Genomic DNA, 22577 nt, shown 5'->3' on the forward strand with positions numbered 1-22577 from the left:
GAGCGCAGCGTTGATTATACCGGATGTGGCCATTCAAGATTAATGGACGCGTTCCACGTTCAGCCGCGAGAAGGAAAAAGTCTTCTGTGTTGAAATTGTAAAATGTCCAGGGGCGATGATGTTATTTCAAAGAAACTAACGCGAAAAGGGACGCTTTTCCTCGCCATTACGAGCCGCTCCTTCACAAGGAGACGTGTCAATACTTTTTATTACAAGAATAGTCCTCTTAACAGCGGGGATACTCAACAGGTGGAGGAACGTTCTTTCCGACACCACTTATTCCCATATATAGTTAAGAGAAGGTTTCCTCCACAGGAAAGCGCCTTAAACAGGCGAAAATGGCGACATCGTAGCACTCTGAAAATTGCTTCTTCACCCAACGACAAATTTCTTTTCTACATATTTTTCAAATCTTTTTACGTTAATTCTGTTAGAACTACAACTCGCGAAGCTATACTGCATGTTTGTGCATATTTTTTTAAAACGATTCCTGACTCGTCAGAGTCTCGTTACGATCTAAACAAAATGATAACCAAGAAACTGAATGAAAAAATAATAAAATCTGATATACTTCGTTCTCGTGCGTACAGGGTGGTCCTCGCGAATATTCCGATCAGGATCGTTCGATTACGTCCGCTATCTGATATCGTTCGCGTAGATTTATGTGGGTTAGTGACGTCAGCGGGTAACAGGGTGGAGTGTAGTCGCACGGATTTGAAGAATCCCATCAGAGGGGTAATACTAAATCATTGAGAGGACGATGCCATCAAATTTATAGCAAATTGGGAAACGGGACGTAGGGAAATCGCTGCGATACGTCCTCCTTTCGCATTCATCGATTTCGTTAAGATAACAAATAATACCTGTCCAGGAAGAGCAATTGTAAAATGAAAGAACTTTCCACGAAAAATGGAGCAGCAATTTATTCGTACGCTCGTCGAGGTTTTATTCGATCTAAAATTATATCCGATTGATTATACCCTCATTTATGTAATTTTAATTGTAATCTGCGTGACGAGTGGGGCTCGTGGTCTAAAAGGTAAAGGGTTAAAACGTACGTGTCCCTAATAGAGTACGAAAATACATCGGTAAGTACTAATCAGTCACGTTTAATCCACAGTCAATCGATAACTGAGCGTTATTAATTTCGCGATAGGAACCAATCAATCAGATTTATTATAATCGGTTTTAACATAATCGATTAGCTGATCGTTTAGTCCGTAGACCGCGTTAATTATGTAGTCAGTTGGCTCCACTCGATCAGCTTTCATCAGCTTTAATTGGTTCACTGGTGCATTATGATGCATGTGGCGAATCCTTATCAACATTTACTATCTCGTTATACGTCCATCATAGACAATTCTCTCGATAGCAGGAAATTTTATTAACGAATGAAATAGTATCTCAAAAGCCCCATATCGAGGCCCTTAAAGACCCCTCGTGTAAGAGAGATTCTAATAAAATTGTCCAAATTCAAAGTTTTCATTTTTATCCACTGGTTTCTTCATGAGAACTTAAAAAACTTAACAATACAACCCTCTATCCGCATTGAACTTTCCATCGTTCGATTCATCATTTCATTATAAAAAAAATCACAAATTTATATTGCGTATAATTTCAACAAATTCTTCGAAAGCATTAAAAAAACAAATGTCCCGGAATCCTCGTGAAAATGATATCATTGCTACGGCAAACAAGCAACGTAACCGTAGAAACGGTAACGCATTAAGCTCTGTGCACACCGTGGAACAAGCACTCGCGCAGGTACGTTCGAGTGGAACACTGCGTCGAGTTACAGGAAGCACGCGAGAGCATCCGAACGGCAGCGTAAACGATTTGTACGTAGCGAGCAGCGCGATATCGGAAACGGCGATAGTCGACACCCGACGAATGCATTACGAATGTTATTCGATCAATATAAATTGCCGACTGGAAATGTCGCGACACATTACGTATAAAGTTCAACGATTCACGGCCGGAACCGCCACGTGCGCTCACCTTTACAATACATTCTCCCCCCCGTTAACTCTTTTACGTGATATTGATTCGAACGAGAATTCGGAATTTACCAATTAGACACTAATTCGCTCGATGCACGCGAAATTCAGTCGCTTCTGTTAACGATATGGACAAAATTATACTAAAACTCTTTGCATTTTTAGGGGTGCGTTGTTATGTTACGATGTAAATTATTATTTTTAAGTTGAACTAAATCAAAGGATTCGAAAGGCAATTTAGATTCTTCTCTGATTTAACCATTTTCTTGCTATTTGATAATACTCGACTCACTACTGCCAGCATACTATATAGTCACGATAAATTTAGCAAATAGTACATATCCAATTTACAAAAGCCAAGAAAGAGCACCAAAGCTATACATCGCTAGTAAAACAAAATATTTCTTCTATCGTTACTATAAAATTTCTTATCAAAATTTCGTTTCTTCGAATTCCTTCGAATAGTGATACTTAAAGAGAATTTACATTTCCCTTGCTCAGTCTATCGCAATAAAATAAAACGCCTCTTTCCTCCACGACGTGACAATTTCATTCAAATCGCGATGAAAGGTTCTGCACGTTCCAGCGTCGTTCTAAACGGTTCGAAAATGTGACGCTTATTCGAGCTGTGCACACGGATTAAATAAAGACCGTTGAATCGCGGCTGATGTATCGGGGAAATAAAAGGGATTTAAACGGCGATTCGTCGACCGTGGCCGAGGGTGCAGCGGTGGGTGGGCGGGCGATGTACCGCGAGGGGTTGAAACGTCAGAAGCAACGAAAACTCGGGAGAGGGTTAACGTCGACACTAAAAATAAAGCGAACTAAATTTAGTACGGCCAGTTTCGCCCCTCGGAACCGGCCAGACCCATTTACGGGAAACTTTGTTGCGCTCGATATCCCGCGGAAAAATAGAGGACGAACGTCGGAGAGCGGCGTTTTTATGCGACTATAAAAAAAATGCCATTGATACGTGCACGGATATATACGCGTACGTATCTCCCGGTGAATTTTTCTACGTTTACCTGTTGCGTTGCCCGCGCCAGATGAAATAAAAGTTATTGAGAGCACGTTCGAAACATCTTTCCACTGTTCCTGATACAGTAATGAATGGAAAGGAGACATTCGAGCTCGAGCTTAAAAAAAGTGGAAGGCTGTTCGTCCCAATAACTTGACTATGAAATGCATTTATAATCAAAATTGACAATTTCTAACGATTATCGATATTAATTCAGTGCAGTGTGTATTTTATAGTCAACTGGAAGATTTTGGCGTGAACGTGGAACTCGTTTGGGAAAGTAAAATACTTGGTTTCTCACGTGAAAGTTATGTTATCTAGAAATATTAAAGGGACAAGAGAAACGATTATACGTATCCTTTTAGAGCTAGACGTGCACGGAATAAAGATCGCGGCTGATTCGACGCTCGAACGTAAAACAGCGATCGTGGACTTCGTTCGTTTCAATCCTGAGTCATTTGTTTGTAACACGCGTTGGTCGATAGTAAAAGGACAGCCCTCTTATCGCATCGGTTCCATTTGCTTCTATGCCATTCCCATTCCAGATTTTAAATCCAAGGCTGGAAGACTCCACCGTTTCGGATCGGATCGACCAATCGAGCGATACGAAAATTCTCGAGCACATGTGGATTGCACCACTGCGACGAGAGACGAGGCGAGAAGGAGAAACCGCATTGATAACCCGTTGTTACATAATTCCACGTAAACACGGTATACCCGAGCTTTTCTCTTCATTCAAACGATTTCCGTTTAGGCTGGCTCGAGTCACGCTTCAACTCCGTCGACAATTCGAACGGACGGCAGAGAGCTTATTACTGAATGAAATTCGACTTTGAAAGTTGGAACTTTCTCGCGCGAAATACTTGCGATTTTGTAATTCGTAACTTTCGAGCATTCGAACGGAAATAGCTGCGCTTCGAAATAAAATTCGAGACCATTTCAGTGTTAGAAAGCAGTTTCCTGTCCCAGACGATTTTCGAGCCGCCAGAGCTCCAGGGTTTCAACCGTTCGACCTCGAGAAAGTTACTTCGAGGAGAATGAAAATGTTTCCAGAGCAAAAGGGCCAGCGACTGAAATCGAGATCCAAATCGCACGATAACCAGCAATCGTTATTGAATATTATTCGCGCACTCTTCCAGCGTCCTTCTATAAAGAGAAACACATTCCTCACGCACGATGGCAGTGGAAAATGGCCGATAAGATTTTCCAAGAAGACGCGCATCACCGCTTCACGAAGTTCAACCGCGCTTGTTTGTCATTCGCTTAATCTCCCGGCGGAAGAAGCCAACGATGCACTAGAACCTGATAATTGGGCCGCGACGATACGCGGCTGCAGGATCGGCAATAAAAATGGTATCGCCGCGGTATTCTTCCCCGATAGCCAACGGGTACAACGCGACGATTGTTCGATCCTCGTTACAACGATGCCCCGCGCGGCTATTTCAACTTCCCAAGTTTAATTGTCGATCGAAGATAAGGGACTACGATTTACGGGGACGACGAACGTCGAGGGAGAACATTTCCACGAGCACCGTCGACCACGACGCGATTAATACGAAAGAGCTCGCTACTTTCCACGTAATTATTTATCGTATCTGGTAATCATAAACGTAATCGTATCTGAATCGTACGAATTTCGAGACTCCCAGAGAGCACTGTAATAACTCGTGAAATCTGTTACGTTGATAGCATTCGACCATTATACAAGCAATTTTCGTCGCGATTAAGCAAATGTCGTCTACGAGGGAAGCAAGCACGGCGGAAAAGCATCGTCACGCTCTCGTGCCCTCTCGAAACGCGGCTGTTCCCATTCTCGCGTAGCTTTTAAGCCCGTCAGAAGGATAACCGCGTTGTACGCGCGGCCATGGACGCTCGTCCGACGGTAATCAAAAGGTACGCCACAAAGGAGCAGGGCGTGCTGTTTGTTTGGCGTCTACTCGAAAACGCGGTTGCACCGCGTGCACAGAGTAACCTGGAACACGATTTTCAACGATACGTCCACCTTTGATCGCGATATCGGGCTCTCTCTTTCTCTCTCGCTCGCTCTGTAGCCGCGGAAATCCGCAGAGCGAAAAATACACGGCCGATCCCGCGGGGAATCCGCCGCCCAAAGAATCAACTGGCGAACGAAACTCTGTAATTTCACGCGGTACCAGAATTGACCGAAACTGGGGTTCGTTCGATCGCTCTTGTTGTTCTTCGTGGTCTGCCTCTATCTCGACGGATATTTCGTGAACGATGCTTTCTCATTTCTTCTTCGATCAGACATTAAATCCAACGATTCTTGCGCAATAATTGATTTACCAATTAATTTGTAAAAATCGTAACTTGTAGTTAGCGAGCTGAGTTGTTAATCTTATTGATACAGTTTTCGAGAATGAATTATGTAAGGTCGTTCTAGGATGTTATGTAAGAATTTATTAGCAATATTTTTGCAACTCTCGAAGAAGCTAATAATTTTGATTATATATCGCTTTTCATGTCAGCTGACCATGCAATTACTATATGTTTCGATTCATAATCATGAGTAAGGCTGGCCTCGCAATGAACCGTTTAGCTGTTCGCTTGTGGTTCCGCCAACTTGCGCGAATCGTATGCATCTTATGATATGCACATGTGTTGCAAACGTGAGGTGCAACTGGAATACCAATCGAAGTACCACGAACGAAGGTCGTGTTTATAATTGTTCCACCTGAAGTACCACGAGTCAGACTCGTGTTTTTTATTTTTAACCTGAATATCTTACGAGCCTCATTCGTTATCGTATATTAAAGGGTTAATCATGTAGATCGTGCGACGCGATCACATTGAAATTCGAGATTGACTCTGAAAGGCCTCGAATTCGTCCCACACTGTGCGCGGTCGCGGATGCATTGCCAAGGCTGTGACAATTTAAACGAATCGTTGCCAATATCGTCGTTACCATGAAAAGAGTTAAGAAAATTAGTACGATAAGAAGGAGTGTGACTTGGCTCGGCTGAACTCTCGACTCGAATGCCATTTTTAATTTACACCGCGGAGCAACGGTCACGGTGTTATCGCTTCCTAAGCTTGGTTACACTTACTTGTAATGTTTGACGGGTAACCAGCGTCGTGGAACTGCCACGACTTCAATTTTGTTTGGGTTGATCCACCGTCGAACGACCTGTGCAAATGTACACGTGGTTCCGCCGCCGCGTTTCGAATCGATTAATTGCTCGTTACGTATTAGAACTCCTCTCTGAAACAGCGTTCCTATGTTTTCCTTTGAAAATATTAGCGAAGATCGGTTATTAAATATATATACTCGAATGTTCGTACGAATTCAGCGAGATTGACTTAATTTCCTTTTGGAAAATCTGAGATAGGACCATTTCCCTTATTTACTATCCAGATATTCTAATTAAGTCCTCAGTCATTTTATAGAGCTCTATATTCCACTTTAATAATAACATAAAAGTACTATCAAACGATATGAAATTTAATATACACACTTGGACTTTATCGATCAGTAAAAATCTAAATACCACTATAAACACGATTTTATTCAACTATCTTAAAGCGTTGAATTTAATTAATTAAAATTGCACTAATTCCCTCCTCTTATTTCGCTTCCTATGCTATATCGAGCGCGATCGTTTATCAACGCGCGTAAGAGATACACTTCGAGCGTCTAATTCGATCTCTCAATTAACAGGCAGCGTCAACCGGAGCGGGCGGGACGCAGGCGTCGAACCGAAATTAATTCGTTCGTTCTACAATTCGAACAGCCGCGTGCATATTACCCGCGTTCGCAAATGCGCCTCATCAGCGGTATGCTAATTGAACGTCAACGGCGTTGCGGCGGATTCTCGACGAACACGCGAAACGCGTATTATCAAAACAATATTGTGGACAGGGAGGTAACGACGGAGGGCGCCGCGAACTGTGGCACACAATCCATTTCCGGCAGGGAGCCCCATCCGGCAGCCGGGATATGTTAATAAATGCGCCAACCCACGAAGCAATGCGCGGATCGTGCGCCACGAATACTTTCTTTCTCGACCAGACTGCGACTCGACTGATCGCACTCAATTTTAGAATTCTACAATGTTGTTCATAGAAAAGAAATTAACTGAGCGCAACTGACTTTTGGTAAAATTTTTGGTCATTTTTTTGAGATTCTGATATGCGTTTCTGTTTGTGACTAACACCGACTAAACGTATACTCGTAATTATAGCGACAATTATTGTTTATTCAACAGTTATTTATTATCGCCTCGCGACTCGAGTATTCCTAACAGCTTCATCAGCCAACTCGGCTCCGCGTCTACGTTAACCTTTTGATTCAGTAACATCTGCGTTATTAATCGCAACTTAGTAGTATTTCTGCGAATCGATTAAAAAGCGACGAATCTCCGCTTGTTTTCAACAATCGCCGAGGCGGGAAAGGAAGAGAGGGAGGGTCGAAGGAGGGAGAAGGAGTGGGCAAAAAAACAGGAATCGTTAATAATTTTTATCAAGCGTGTTGCAGCTCCGCTGGCCCGAGGATATCGCGTTATCGCGATGTGTTTGCCAGTTAAAGTCCGTGTTACTTTCCGTTTTGTCGTCGTCGTCGCCGCTGTAAATGTGATTACCACCGCGAGCCGTTCCCTGATAATTTTCCATTCAAATCGGGCTGCGTCTGTCACGTTTCATTATCTCAGGAGCATGTTTGCACATCCAGCGCACTCGATTCGACAAAACTTTTCAGTAACGAGTTTTCTCCTCATCCACCTGAGAATTTCATTTCGAAAGGCGCGCCACCGGAAACGCGTATAACTCGCAACCGCCGCTTGCGTATCGTCGAGGCAAAGCAATATCCGTTCGAAATATCCGAGTAATTAACTCGAAAATATATTTATCGCAAGGAATTTGAACAATTCTCGATTTTCACCGATGGTAACTAATGGTACCGTGAAACGCGAGCGTTACGGAGCCACCGTGTATAATTCGCGATTTATGAGAGTCATTAATTCGTATTCAGAGAAAATTTATTCCGCTGATGGTGTTCCACGCGGGGTTGGAGAAGTTTTCGAAATAATTAGCGAACGGTTTCGATTGAAATCAGTTCGCGTCAGCGGGACCAGGCGGTTGGAGAACGCGTGTATTTCAATGGAGAACGGCAGCCACGGTCGGGATGAATCGAAGTTGAAGACGAGCAAACATTTTCAATATCTGAACCGGCGATTATTAGAAACGCGAGGTTATCGGGAACTTAAACTTAGTTTAGTCGCGTGTACAAGGTATTCGTGAATTATTTATATAACGCTTCGAGCGAGTTGCACACTCGAGATACTGGGTACGGTGTTATGTAAGGCTCGATGGATTTTAATCTGGACAATATGCCTGAAACTCGAACGGAATTCGTGCTGGCCGCGGCTTCTGCGTTTATTCGAACGTGAAATCGATATTGAAGAGTGTATTCTCTGCTAATACTCCATTTCGATTCATCGTGGCCCACGTACAGGGCAGTGGGGGGAAGGATACGTGCGATTTTCGTAATTTTTGTTTAGGCAGAGTTATCGCAAAATATTGAGATTAGTGATTCAGCAAAAAGTTTCGACGATTAGTAGCACATAGCTTGGTGTTTTTTAAACGCGATGCCATTATATTTACCAAATTCTTATCAGAGTCAAAGAGAGGCATCGTTTTCAGAAATAAAACCGTAAAAACCAGTAGCAGCCTCGCGTCCTTCTGCTTAATCTCTTTTTTCTGGCACGCAGCAATTAATGTGGCGCTGCTATGGGAAAAATGGTGGGAAAAAAAAGGTAGCGGCGTCCGATAAGCCACGAGTCTCGATGGACCAGGTAAAAGGACGGAAAAAAGAAATAATCGCGATTGCACGTCACGCAGGAGTGTCATAAATCGATTTATCTCTGGCTGGACAAACCGTTAAATCCGAAATATTGCGTTTTCTCGCGAAACATTACGAATGAAATTGTCCTCCACGAAATTCAGAGCATTCCAAACACGTTCAAGCTGAAAACGTGCGCGCACAGAAATGAACTGAAAAAAAAATCGTGGATTAATGATAAATAACGATCACTGGCTGTTTCTAATTTTTACGGTTTTATAAAATGGCATCAAACGATAATCAATCGCGCGCGGAGCTTCCTGAGTCTACGACGGTCATCTAAGTAGATTAAGCCGCGCGAGATCGTGGTCAGACACGCTGCGGAAGTGCACAGTTACGCAGTCATCTCTTCAATCCACCATTACGCGCTAAATCGATGTAAACCTCTTAAATTTCATACGAAATTATTAAAGGAAAAGTGGCTCTCGAATACTTTCTGCGAATACAACGACAACGCGATACTCGAATAAATATAAGTAACAATTTATCTTTCCTGAATAATAATTTTGCGAATCGATAATAAGCTTCTGGTGGAGGTAGAAATATTTTGGCAGCTAAATGGCCACGAGATAATGACACTCTCAATTCCTACCTTACTTGTCCAACGAAAGGAGACAGTATTTAAGTATTAAGTAACGTGGGACCAGAAGGTCTTTTCGTGAAGTTTACGTTTGAAATATCGGGCACAAGGGACCGTGAGGTTTCGTAGGGCAAACGAATGAAGAAATAAGAGACAGAGCTGACCGTCGTATAGATCCCGATTTATTTAATTCTGGAGTTGATGAGGTGAAGAATGCTTGAACGTTCGAACGGGGAGAATTATTTTAACGAAAATTGCCCAACGTTGGCTAAAATTTCGACGAAAGGTCGCGCGATAAATCGGACGAGGGCGCATCCTCGCTTCCTCGCGCGTCAGGAGTGCATCGGAATACTTTCAGAGAATCCACACGTAACACCTTCCCAATTAAAGGGAATGAAAACTGATGCGTAAAAACCCCGACGTCTTCGCCAAACATTTCACACAGGCTTACCTATAAACGAGAACGAATTCATCGTCCCTCCGCTTCTCGCTACATCGAAATACCAAGCGGAAACTATTATTTCTTTGCTCGAGCGGGCGGAGAATAAAAGGGGAGGAGGAAGATGCGATCGAAGGCAACTGAAATAAATTAATTAAAGTCCAATTACAGGGAAGACTCTGTGCAAATTAAATTTGACAGAAAACAGGTTTCGTTCATTCATAACTTAATCAATTATCTTTAAAATTTCTCTCTCTCTTTCTACTATTTCGTCATTTTTATGTTATATTTATTACTATATTTTACTAAATAACAGCAATTTAGTAATTGATGTTCGCAACCAAAGGATACCTAATTTCGTTAAGATTATTACAGCGATCCTCTGTCGAAGAGATAAGCACGAAGAAACACGGGAAGAAGAGGGGCGACTACGTGGAAGTTAAACGAACCCTTAGCTAAATTAATTAAAGACGAATTATGAAAAAAGTTCCGGTCGGAAACGGGCTCTTTTTTCGGCGAATGTAAACGAGAGTCTCTTTCGACGGTCCCTCGACTACGGCACGATGCAATTACGCTCGAAACAGCCGCGCCGGCTGGAAAATTGTCCCGTGCCTCTGGCCATTATACCTCGTTCGCTTGTCCGCGTTTACAACGTTTCGGTTTCCTTCGCGAGAACCCGACGTACCACCGTGGAAAGCATCGTCAGGGAAAATATTGTTACGTCGTTGGTAGCTGGGGCGAGAAAGGCCAAAGGGAGTTCTCGTGTTCGGCTCTGAAAGTCCTCCTCCTCCACCCGCAACCCCCACAATCGCGCGGGAGCTCGTTCAAATTAGACGAGCAAAGTGATTGCGTTCCGATAATTAGAAATTCTTCAGAGGTTTTTCTCATGTTAAATAAAATACGTATTATTCTCTGGATATCGGTATTGGAGGAGAAGTTTTCATTTAATTCGAACTTCCTAATAGCCCTCGGTTCATTGAGGTCTCTGACGTGGTCGCACCTCGGACTCTATTAATTTTTTCCAACTGCCTGACTTCTCTTTCGCTCTTTGACGGTCAGGTTAGCTCGTAACGGCTTTAGGCTCGTTACGTGCCTCGCCCTTAAATGTCGATATCGGTCCATTTTTTTTTTCCTCTTTTTTGTCGTCCACTTTTCACACAGTCGCCTCTATTCCGGACACGTCACAAAGACACGACGGTAGCGACGAATTAATTTTTCACCCCGTGTCTGGGAAGGTATTCGTAATTAAAAAAAAAAAGTGTCTCGCTTCAGAGATTAAAAATGCTTCGTTCTTTCTCTTCGCATCTTTTACAGAAATAAAACGATCATGATCTCGTATCGAACGACTTATTTCATCCTCGAGGAATTAATGGTAAAAAAATTTAATTAAACCGAAGAATAATCCGCGACTCGGTTTTACCATAAACCGTACGACGTGTTAAGGAAATTAATTAAATTGAAATATCGCTAGAAGCACAGCATTAAGAGCCCCAGTAACAATAGTTAACGCCAAGCTGGCTTTCTCAGACGAGATAAAGCGTATTTGTTCGTGTACAGAATCTATCTAAAAGTAAATATTTGACTGACTTTCGTCCGTCCATTGGGAAAATCAATCTTATCGCTGCACAAGTTCGTACTTGTACGAGCACAATTAGCGTAGGTCGATATTGTCGTTTATCTTTCTGTTTGCGGACCAGTCATTCATTAACCTCTATTAAATATAAATTTCTGTGGCTGCGTCATACTGATAACGATCGAAACCACTTTCGAAAAGGTTCTCCCGACGTGCCATGGCCTAACAAAAGTAACAGACCTTTACGTACGCTGCGCGCAAGAAGACCAGTTCTGATAGCGAGAAAACAACGCGCAGGGCTCTCCAAAGTACTCAATTAATACTCGAGCGACTGCGAGTTAACAATGCTTTCGGACCACTTAAATAATAGACCATATTGTTGGCCAGCAGACCGAGGCGGCCGCTGCCACAAATGGACCGCAGCATCCCGAATATCCAACGTCCACGCTGGTCCCTTAATCGCACGGCTAATCCCCAAAGGATCGCGCGAACTTCTCCAACCTTTCAGCCATCTGCGTATGACTAACATCCCTAATATAACCAAGGTGCAAACTACAACTGGAGAACGTCCACCGTGATCCAACCGCGATTCAATTATTCATCGATCACCTTTATTCGCGAGAAAAATGAAAACTATGAAATTCTTTGCTTCATACACGGATATGATACTACTACAAATTATGCCCAATTTATTTTGCTAATTCAATTACAACCAGAGTACGTCCACTGTGATCCAGTCACGATTCAATTATTCATCGATCTCTTTTATTCGCGATAAAAATGAAAACTAAGAAATTCTTTGCTTCATACACGGATATGTATATACTACTACAAAATATGCAATTATTTTGCTAACTCAATGAGAGTAAAAATTTGGCATACTGTTTTATTTTTTAAAATTATTATTGATTACACTTGTTGCAACCAAGAACGATAATATACCTCCGCGATACTGCTTTCGATTGTTTCTTTTTTAGCGATTATACATACTATACTTGGAAATATGAATACGATTCGATCGGCAGAGTCCAGTCGCGATATTCCACGCCGAGGAACACCTGCGGCCAGGCCAGCCTGCGCTGAGGATACAAAAAGTAAATCGCGCTTAACAACTAACTCGTTCCTAATACGTCGAGTGGGTTTAATCATCGTACGAACGCGGCACGAGTCAACGCAATGACGAACGAGGACGATGGCGCACAAAGAGGCCAGCCCCAATAAAGCGTGGCCAGGTGAACGTTCGACGGGGGCCATCGAGGGCGACCCCTGAACCTCGACGGATCCCTCGCGTCGCTTCCTTCCGCGGGCAGCAGCAGGCTCAAGATCTCGTTATCTCAGTGTCAGCGTGACGAATAGAGTACACAGAGAGAAGCCGTATGCCAATGTCCAGGCCAGCCGTGGTGGACAGCCGACGTGCGAGCGAAGGAGAGGGGCCCGCGAGAGCATAAAAGCACGGACGAAGAAAAGCGTCCGTGCTTTTGTGGTGTTACTCTCGTGGCCGCATCGTGTCTCCAGCTGATATTGTGCGACAGTGTTACTAGCCCAATACTAGAGGCCACCCGTGGACGTGATGGGGCATCCACCTCGACTCGTGGGGACGACCCTCGCCTGCCTTTTCCTGCTAATCGCGGTTGCCGAATCGGCCAGTAAGTAGACAAGTCTGATCAGCCGTTCTAATTGGACGACGATTGAACGAGAACGCTTCTGGTCGAGGCGAACGTGTCGGTTCGGAATTGCCGCGACTTTTGGGCTGGTTTTGAGACGTCTGACTATTATTCTCTTCTACTTCATGTTTTTAAGGGAAGTCGATGTCCTCCAAGTGCTCTTTGGAGAACACGAAATGTCGATTTTTGAGGCGGTTACAGTGTGGATAGAGATTTTGTCTTAGACAGGGTATAGTTGGGAATGTAAGTTTTTTAAGGTCAGGAATGGTAGATTGTTGTTTGGGTGGGGTTAAGTATGGGGTGGTTTGGGGGTTCTTCGAGCTGAGTGAAGTATCATTAGTTTAAGACACGTTTAATCTGAACCGTATTAAGGGTTATCGGCTGCATTATGGATTATGTTATGCAATAGGTCACGAGCAAGTTATAATTAGCTAAAAATGATATGGGTTTTCAGTGAAAATATTTGCTTGTACGAAATCAGTGGAGCTGTATTAGTTATGTAGATCTGTTTCGTCCGATTCTTTAGTTAAATGTTGATTGTCTTTGCGTTGAAATGAGATAATTGATATTATTTTAATGATCATTGTGCAACGGTATGTTAATAACTTGAGAATTGAGAGTAAATTTTCGTGGAACTGAAAGATAACAGAGATCTGCGATGTGTCACGCTCTTCTTCTTATTTTCAAAAAGCGATAAAAAGTCGTGCGTACATGCAAGATAAAAAGCATTGGCTTCTTAAAATATTTCTGCTCTTTTTTATCTGAACGAATGATCTGTCGAAAATGTTCTCGAATCATCTGAAACTTTGCTCCGAATATAAATACGGAGACAAACGAAACTGTGAAATCATCCGACTTGTCTGACTCGTCTAACAGTTCTCGACAATTCTCACGAACGTAATCTCTAACGAAGGTTAACGAAATTTATTGAGTTTTTCGCCATTCAATTAACAAACGCAGCCAACTGGCAAACAGGTGTAATGGAATTTGAAAACATCTCGAAGTCCTCAGTTTCCTGGGAACTTTCTTAATTCCATTTGTTCAGAGGTTTGTTTCTTATTAAATGGACGTAAATTGCTTCAGGATTGACATCGATTTAACCTTTGGAGGTGCAATTAATCGAATTGTAAGAGAAGACTTTAAGAAAAAATGCGCCTCTCACATTTGCAATGTACAGCAAAATTGTGCGAAGCGGTCAACACTTGTTTATATTAATAGCAGTGACGTTAATAGAAATGATCGCTTATGTAACGTGTATTACATTAAATCGTACACAGAAGAGATATCTCTTATCGCAGCCATTTATCTGCATGCAATCTAATGCTAATTAAATTCTAACTTCAACATTGTAAAATAACAAACTTTTCTCTACCAACATAGAAAACTGTTATTCAAATACAGTATAAAAATAAAATAAAACATCATTTTTCTATAAAGAATATCCTTTCAACCCAATAACTAAACATTTACAGTACCCCCACGCGACGCGCGCCATCCAAACCGAAACTTGTCGCTCGAAGCGATTCAAACTCCTCCCAACGTCGCAACTTTCCCTCGCACGCACCCCACGATTGGCCCAAAATTCTTCTCAACGTCCCCATAAACAACTCGAAACAACGTCTCCGCGACCCATTACGATCCATCAATTTTTCAACAGAATCCATGTGCCTCCCTCGTAAACGTCCACACGCGCGAACCCCAAACGCTGCGAAACTTTCCAGCGATACTAACCAAGACGAAGGGAAACGGAGAAAACGGGAGGTGTAATAACGGTTGCGAGATTTTTCGAACGAGCTGATAAATTGAATTTACGCGGGCAATGCGCGTTGGACGGGCACAATGGTGCGAGAAGCACCACTGTGCGACGACGCGGATGTTTGTGCACCGCGGCGTAGCCGCCTCTAGAATGCATGGAACTACCCCCTCGCGCTTCGCCAAGGGATTTCGTGTGGACCAAGTAAATAAGCTCCACCCTTGCGGCTACGTATCCCGCATAAAAGTTTTCGTGTGAACCGTTATCGAGGCTAGCTACCCGACGAGCTCTTTCAAGGGGCTGTAAAATTGGCAGGCTGTCGCAATTTGGTCGTTCAACGAGACATCAATTTCGAAACTTACATCGCGATTGTATATCATATTTCACTAATTAATCCATTTAGAAGCTAGTCTAAACTTCTGAGAATAGTATATTTCAAAGTTACTGGTTTATGTTCCAAGAGAAACGGCTGGTCGTTAATTCTGAATAAGCAGAAGGGTAGTTTTCTTGCAGTTTCGAGTGAAATAAGGTGAAAGCAGGGAACGACAAAGATGCGCTCGAAGCTTCGTTATTCGAGAGAAAAGAATTTCGAAAATTCCTGGCGCACGCGTGCCCTAAAAGCCCATCAGACGCTGCGACACGTGACGAAGGACTGAGTGGTTACCCGCGTTGCAGCGGCTCAGGAGCCTCTTACCATTGTTCCACGTGTACGCGAAGGATTTTCGAAATTGTTTCTCTTGGAAACGAAGCTTCAGGCGTGACATTGTTATTCCTGATTTTCGTCTCATTTTTGTTTCCAGTATCATCCTACGATGTTGCTACCAGACGATAACCGATCATTTCGCATAAAAATAGGTGCACGTATCGACTTAGATCGTGATACCCCTTGATGCTGAGGAACCAATTTGTAACCTTGCTGTATTTCTATCATCGAAACACACGTCTACTCGTTTCGCCTTATAATTATTCCATTAATTGCACCAACGACTATACTGCACGGTATCCTCTATCTTTTTCGAATTACTGATACACACGAGATCAACGGATTATCGTGGACAGTTTGATGCGCATTTCTCGATCAACAAGTATCCGATAGAAAGGGTCAACGAGCTTCGAGGCTTCGCGTTGCTCCCCGTGTCAAAGGGTTACTCGCTGTGTCAAGGATAGGGAGATTAAGTGGCATACAGATGTCGAAATTGGAGATTAATTCCGTGCGATAGAATTCGAGCCGAGTAACGACGATCGCCAACGAATTTCGCGTTCGCCACTATTCACGTGCGACGTCAGCAGGTATACCAAACGGACGTCGAGTCGTTCCACGCGGCTCAGCTGGTCGCTTCCGGTGCGAATACTCGTTTTACCCAGCTGAGGATCGAAAAATTCGCCGCGTCCCTATCAATTTGTTTCTTGTTTTATAATAGTGTTTGCGTTCGACTTGTTTGAATGGCTGTCTCTCGTCTCACGCCGTGTTTGATCTAGTTCCACTCTAGCGACTGCTCATAGCACGAGCTGCGTCATAGTGGACGTCAGCACACTCTGCTAATGGCTACTAGGGTACACTGCGTCTATTGCTTCGCTACGTAAGACTCTATTCTTGTTGCACTTTAATCTATACTATTTATTTATTCTAATCTCTGCCGCCTACTCTAATGTCCCTTGGTTTTTTCGAGTAATCTCTGTAACTTTTCCTTCCTTTTAAGTTCTAAATAAACACTGGCACGAATAAATCTTTGTTTGTTATCTGATAAAACGACGAAACCCTCTGCTTTTTACCAGTAATCGTTACCATGAAATAGAGGAGATTTAATCTGGTTTCCTTGGAAGGAGCAGCGATTCGATAATTTCGTTTCAACTCGTTCTAATCACCAATTGACAAGCGGAGGCAGATTTCCGAGCGATTCACGTAATGCGAACGCAGATATCGACGACGGCAGGCGTAACAGCAATTACCAAAGCAACAGAGATAGCGATTATTCGTCTGATTATCATTGACCCCCGTAAACCCACGATTTTTTCGCTTTCGCGGACGCCTCGAATCGGTTAAGATCACGGCGTGGACTTTGAGACCGATCGTCGATCCTTGAGAGAAAAATCGGCAATGGAAACAGTAAATAACAATATCTCGTTCGACGATTAAATATTTCCCATTCGAATCCGACGTTGCAATAATTTTATCGTTTTGCTTTATCACGTCGTTTCGGAGTTTGACGAAATTTTTCTCGCCAGCTGGAAAAAATTCGAAAACGATATCTCATTTTTCTTACGAGCGAGGCTGCGCGTTCGTTTTATCTGAAATCGCGATTCTCACGCGGCTTCGAGAAAGAAACTTCCCTCTATTTTAACGCTTCGTTCTACGCTCTTGTCTGAACATCTCTTCCGAGAAATAAAAACTTATCCGTGACATTTAACATATCATTAGACACTCTTACCTTCACGTACGGTGCGTTTCCTGACAATCATTAGAGACGATGCATCAAGGAGAAAGGGTCTTTTATCGTATTCCACTGCGCGGCGAGCCATCAGCGTTGCGTGTCCACTATCTTCGCCCCTATTGATCGTAAAACACTGTATAAACCACTACACTTATCAGACGGTAATATCAAAAATGAAATTAATTATTTACGACCGTGGAGACACCCGCCTTAGAATAACAAACTAAATTATTTATAATTAACCTACCCAGGGTAATTACTGAAAATGCTGTAATTGGTCGATTAAGTTGTCTCGACCAGTGTCATCCGTGTCGAGGAATATACATTTTTAATTCGCGTGCGAATAGAAACTATATCTTGCCTTTGCAAGAAATCGAGAAATATATTTGAAAAATCCTCGCTTCAACTTTTCTGTCGAGCGAAAGTGCGTCTTTTTCTGCGAATACTCGCAAAATCCTAAGCAAAAGAAGTGGAATAACTGTCCGTGGAGTAATTCCTTACGCTCGTAAGTTATCCTCAGATAAAGCGAGAAGAAAAAAAAAAGGGAGGCGCCACGTCCATTTTCGAATGAATTTTTCAAAGTACCATCTTGAAAATAGAATGTTACGAAGAAATGGGTCGTGTCTCCGAGGAGTCGTGCAGCTACGCTCGCGTTCGATCGCAGTTAAAGACTTCCAGGAAGCTCGAAACAAACGATTTCCCCCCCAAAAAAAATCGAGTTTGCCATTTTCTATTCCCACTTCCGTCCACCTGGAGGTTCGTGCAGACGTGTCTACGAAAGTATGACACAGGGAACAGGCGACGTCAACGATGTGGCAGACTTCCTCCACTTTACACGATCTCGTTGTCGACGAGGTTAGATGGACGGTGATGGACAATGATTAGCCCGTGAGTTCTTTGAATCGTTATCAGTGGTCAGCCGCCGTTATTATTATCCCACTTCCGCGAGCGGGCTATATACAATGTTTAAAGTTCATTACGTGTCGCCATACACAATGCCGTGTGAAACTGTGCGATGTGAAAACATTTATTCAGAAAGACTCGGAGGAACGACGACGCTAATACCGTTAATCTGTCCATCTGATCGATCAATTACGGGCTATCTGTCGGAAAACTTCGGACAATGGACAGTTTAAGTAGCAGTGGTTCCGATTTCGACGCGAGAAGGTCGAAACAGGTGCTCGCAGGGTCACTTGCGGCGCACGATATATAATTTCAACTTAATCAGAGTTTCAGTCGCCTCTGAGGTGTAATCGGGGGAAATTAGAAAGGTCAGTTTCCAAGTAGCCCGGATAAAATGAACGCCGCTGCAGCTGGGAGACGTTACTTTAAAGACGTGTCTTTATTACCTCCATTTTGGTACCCTCTGCGCGCGAGCGTCGTTGGTCCCCACCATCTATCTCAGACTCATTGAACGAAGAAAGATGAATAACTAACCGATAGACTCGTCTACCTATTTATTATCGCATCATAATTGCATTTTATGATTATTATTACCATCTTTTAGAAGCAGCTGGTATACATTTTTCTGTGATAATTACTAGACCAATTGATAGAAGAAAAAATTCTAATAAAGCGCAATAATTAAGAAAACAAGTAGAGAAATGTTAAGTTCGCCAAAATTCAAGCAAACAACGAATGGCATTAAAATGGTGGCTTTTTTTCATTAGCCGAAGAAATGTTCGCCATGTAATGAAATGGAACCATGGGGAAGTACACCGTATTATAGTATAAGACACGAGGGACCGATAAGTTTCGGGGACCAAGCAAATGAAAAAATGTACGTTTAGAGCCAGCACGTGGATCACGATCTGTTTACGAGCATGTTGAGTGGATTGGAAGCCACCTTGGTTAAAAGAATTTCTGCCTTAGGCCGACCTTACCCTCACTACATTTAGAGATTAATTATTTATCGTATCGTCGCCCTTTCAAGAGAGATGGTGCCATCCTCATCTTTACAAAAAGAATTTTCGTACATCTTAACGTAAACTCTTCTCATTTTTTTTACACGTATGACACTTTTAATAAATTACAAATTCCACGTCGTTAAATGAATCCTACATCGAGTTGCAAAAAACGATATGAATAACGAACAAATTAAATTATCTCCACTTTGCGCGTGCACTTTCTGGAAATCTGTTTCCTCTGTATACTCTGTGTCTCCGTTTTGAAGAGGATCGCGAGGGAATCGGATGGAAAATCCGCGCTGAATACAGTGGACCGCTTAAGAGCGTCTCAGCTGACGGCGGGAACGAATGTTCGACGGAACAGACAGACTGCAGCCGACCTGGGATAATTGCAACCAGCGATAAGCGGATGTGCCAGCCGTGTAGCTTTCCACGCGATGAACACGCGAAACCTCCACGGCTCGAAACAATGTATCACGGAGAATTATAAGTGGCGTAAATTGCGGCTGGTAGCCCCGCGCACTCTCTCAGGCTTACGCTCGCCCCCGACCTACCCGACTTTCGTTTTAAACGACTATGATTCCGGTAATGAAGACACATCGCGCGGAATAGTTAATCGATAGAGCGGCTCGCAAATGGTATCAAAACGTTTGCGAAAACGTTCAGTCGCCATGCACGCCGCATCGTTCTTTCCTCAACATTTCTTCTCTGAAAGGAATTTTAAATCGAAACGTGGAACAATTTTGTAGACTTTATTTAATTCCATTTCCACCTGGTAATTAAGTAAGCTTGAATTTGACGTAAATCTATCCTACTCGAAGGAGTGGATATTCTTATCTAAAACACTTAACTTTGCATTCGTGATTTTCATGAATTTTCGGTTGTTATAATCATATCTGTGCATCGTAGCTAGAAATTCAAAGTGACGTGAAAAAGAAATCGATACTTATATTTCTATAAGAGCAGAGGCCTCTATAAAATGTTATGCTCTACCTCGAAGCGGCCATCTTCCAGCTTTACGATACCTTCGACAAATTTTCAAATTTCGCTTCGACTTGAGCAAAGATGCGAGAGAGGAGGTGTAAAGGAAGAAGTACTCGAGCAATTTTCTTTTTCCACGCGTCGAAAGGGCAAAAATGGCGATAGAGTTGCCGTGATTGCGTCTGTCCACGGTAATTGGTTCTTGGACACGGTATTAAGAGTACCTAAAACCGTCTCAGACCGCTAATGCGCGTAGCTCGTGATACATAACCGGTTGGAACGAGGTCTATATCATTGAAACGATTACAGGTCCCCCATGTTCAACCGGACATTTGGTAAATTGATCTGATCCGAACGTCCCTACTTCCCAATAAAACAGACCAGATGCGATACGCGGCCAGTTGCGTCGTCGCATGTACCCCCGTTTGAAAATCTCGAAACGGTGCTCACGTTCGCTCCAGATATCGAGAAAGCTTAAGCGACCATTCATTCCATCCTTCACCTCGCAAAATACAAACCAGAGAACACATGATTCGCACACGAACCAATAAGAATTAAAAAAAATTCAGAGCCCCCAATATCTACCTGATACTTTATTGTAATTTAATTAGGACCAAAAAAACACTTTATACATCTCGAATGAAATCGAGAACACCCTCGACAGTCTGTCAGATCAATCAGCCCCTTTAACAGACTGACAATAAATCGTACGCGAGTGCTTGACCGTCCAACGAGTGCCATTTTCTCTCGTCGATGTTCCACGGCAGCTCCATGGTGCCCAGAATATTCGATAATCCCGCGTTTCACTGTGAGAACTATTCTCGTGACAGTCTCGTCCAACCCTGCGATAGCTTTTATCCGATGCGAACGAATTTGAACAAGCGACCATTTAGCCGTGGCATCAGCTTTCTTCTAACGCGAAACGCGACACGGAAGCGGATGGCGGTCGCTGCAGGAATCTGTTTAGGGAACTACTGGAATTTCAGCACCCCAAGAGGAGCAGTTAGAGAGACAGAGAGATGGGTAGAGAGAAAGGGAGGGACGCGGAGGAACGCGTGACAGTTGCAATTTTCATGGGCGACCCCGCGGCGATTACGCTCGCGGTGGCGAACGGTGAATCTCTGATAATCGGATAATGGAAGAGCAGAGAGACCGCGATTGCGATCGGCCGATTAATTTGCCGCCCCGTCGCGCGGAGTCCTTTGAACCTGCCCCCAGCTGGAGACCACGACGGACCTCGAAGCCTTCCTCGAACCGCTCACAACCTCGCGAACGCTTATCCAACGCCCTCTACACCGTGTCCATCTCGAGAAGCATTCTATCTTAACATTTTTTTTGCACTCCAAGGCACCTGCATGCATCTTCAGCTTTGTCTTCTCAGGCTATCAAGTAATATTGTTGCATTGCAGATTTAACGAGTTTAAAAATCTTGAAGGAATAGGAATAAAGAGAGTAACGATAGGGAGAAATGTTGTTAAGTTCGCAATTATTGTTCTGGCTCGGATTAATCGAGCTGCGTTGATCAGCAATTAAATGGAATAACAAAAACGTATTTTAATCGAGCGTGTGCTTATTTCTGAAGGGGTTCGCAGCGTTCGCGGTTCTATTCAGGGATCTCGGGGGATAAGTTGTTCGTCGAAAATAATTCAGTGATATCGTTCAGATAAAAAGTTACAAAAGTTATGAAACAATGAAAGATTCATTCACCCCTCGACGCTGTCACATAGTATCGGCCAGGATGATTTAAGCAGCTACTCGTGTCCGGCAAAACAAGAATTATTTTCCCGAGGGTGAACGTGTTCAATCGTTTATTTCCTTTTTTTTTCTTTTCTCTGCACTCCCAGGCGATCGCGAAGGAATTTCTCTGTACTCTATGCAGAAATTTAAACGCATGTAGCAACAGTTTGTTCGCTTGGTAGTTTTTCTGCAATTATCTCGTCCTAGCTTTCTCTACAACTTCAAAAACAGGAAACAACGAATTTCATTCAACGATGTTACCAAGAATATTATTAAAAAATAGTAGCATTTAATAGGGATGATAATAACAATGAAATTGAGAGGAAGAGGTGTACAGAAAACTGTCGAGACGAAGAATTGCTGTTATTCTTCGCGAGCCTAAAACTAAATCCGATTAGTCGGTTGATTTTGACGATAGTTCGAATCCAGGTCGTCTGATTGGCCAATAGAGTTGAGCCAACGCTGGGCAAGGTATTAATTTCAATCTTTTGTGCGGCCAGCGGACTCCATTCTGGCTAAATCCAATCCGGATTCAGTAAGAGGGAAAAATGGCGGGGCAACTACGTGACAGGAAACGCTCAGAAGCCCTCTGCACTCTTTATCGTAATTTATCATGACCTTTCTTATAAAAGACCGCTGACG

The 22577-nt window shown here is 43.1% G+C and overlaps 1 protein-coding gene and 1 long non-coding RNA gene across 2 annotated transcripts in view; one reads left to right on the forward strand and one right to left on the reverse strand.

Annotated features, from left to right (window-relative positions):
* The window catches only part of LOC143430015 (uncharacterized), a 94713-nt gene that overhangs the window by 32962 nt on the left and 39174 nt on the right, over positions 1-22577 (forward strand). The gene's annotated exons all lie outside the window — the stretch shown is intronic.
* LOC143430041 (uncharacterized) overlaps positions 1-22577 on the reverse strand; it is a 44162-nt gene that overhangs the window by 18201 nt on the left and 3384 nt on the right. Inside the window, exon 2 of the long non-coding RNA XR_013102593.1 lies at positions 17308-17426. This is a non-coding gene — a long non-coding RNA (uncharacterized LOC143430041). The remainder of the gene's footprint in view (positions 1-17307; positions 17427-22577) is intronic.

Source organism: Xylocopa sonorina, chromosome 12 (genome assembly GCF_050948175.1).
Source record: "Xylocopa sonorina isolate GNS202 chromosome 12, iyXylSono1_principal, whole genome shotgun sequence".
In the NCBI taxonomy this organism is placed as follows: domain Eukaryota; kingdom Metazoa; phylum Arthropoda; class Insecta; order Hymenoptera; family Apidae; genus Xylocopa; species Xylocopa sonorina.